The sequence below is a fragment of the Leptonychotes weddellii genome, chromosome 2, assembly GCF_054177405.1.
Source record: "Leptonychotes weddellii isolate Sample4059 chromosome 2, ASM5417740v2, whole genome shotgun sequence".
Taxonomy (NCBI): Eukaryota; Metazoa; Chordata; class Mammalia; order Carnivora; family Phocidae; genus Leptonychotes; species Leptonychotes weddellii.
The window spans coordinates 93,217,744-93,218,554 of record NC_138370.1 but is presented as its reverse complement, the minus strand read 5'-3'; the positions used below and the strand labels follow the sequence as shown (position 1 = coordinate 93,218,554).

The following is an 811-nucleotide window of genomic DNA, read 5'->3' as shown; positions in this document are numbered from 1 at the left end:
CAGCCGGTTATGAGGACAGGTGATACATCCAAAGTAATAGCCAAGTTGGTTAACATTTTTCCATTTCTAAAACATCCTTAAAGAAAATCATAGATGGGGTCACACTATACTCATAGTAGTCCAGCAGAGCAACCATGTTATCTGGATTCATGTTATTAGCAATAAAGAATCGGTAGTTTTTGAAATTAGCAAGAATGTGCTTCATTTGTTCTGCAGCCCCTGTCATAAAAGGTTTTGCTCTTTTTGGTCTCTGTTCTTCAAGTCTGCCTTTGATAGAGTTCATGTAATCTTTGATGTACTTGTAGGCTTCTTTTGTGAGGCTGGTTTCCTACAAGTGATGGTTCGTGACAATATCAATGCTAGTGATTACTGTGCTTTAGGTACCTTCGCCCTCCGCGCCCTCAGCGGAGGCATTTCCACCAATGAGCAAGTCATCAATGTTTGCTCTGTCTTACTGACCTCCGCCTCTAGGCACAGGATCGGGGCTCTCCCGGATCTTATGGATGTTGAAGAACATCTCATCATGGCTGATGAGGCCCTGGCAGATGACCATGAGGGCACCTGGAGAGAACCAAGGGCAGCACTGGTTTAGCAGGAAGTGGGAGCTCTTCCCAGGTGTGATGCAGCAAGAGCAATGCTCAAGTGGAAGCTAGTAGAGAGCGAAAAAGCTGGATAGACATTTCATTAAGGGCTTCCGGTAAATTTTAAAAGGGAAATAGATACACTGACTATGGATCTCCTGTGACTAACAAATGTTAAAATTAATTTTAATATTTGTTGGAATCTTTACTTCTAAACAATTGTACCATTA

General features: G+C 42.3%; 1 pseudogene; it reads right to left on the bottom strand.

Annotated features, from left to right (window-relative positions):
- Positions 1-553, bottom strand: LOC102744474 (translationally-controlled tumor protein-like; annotated as a pseudogene).
- Between the last annotated feature and the right edge of the window lie 258 nt (positions 554-811).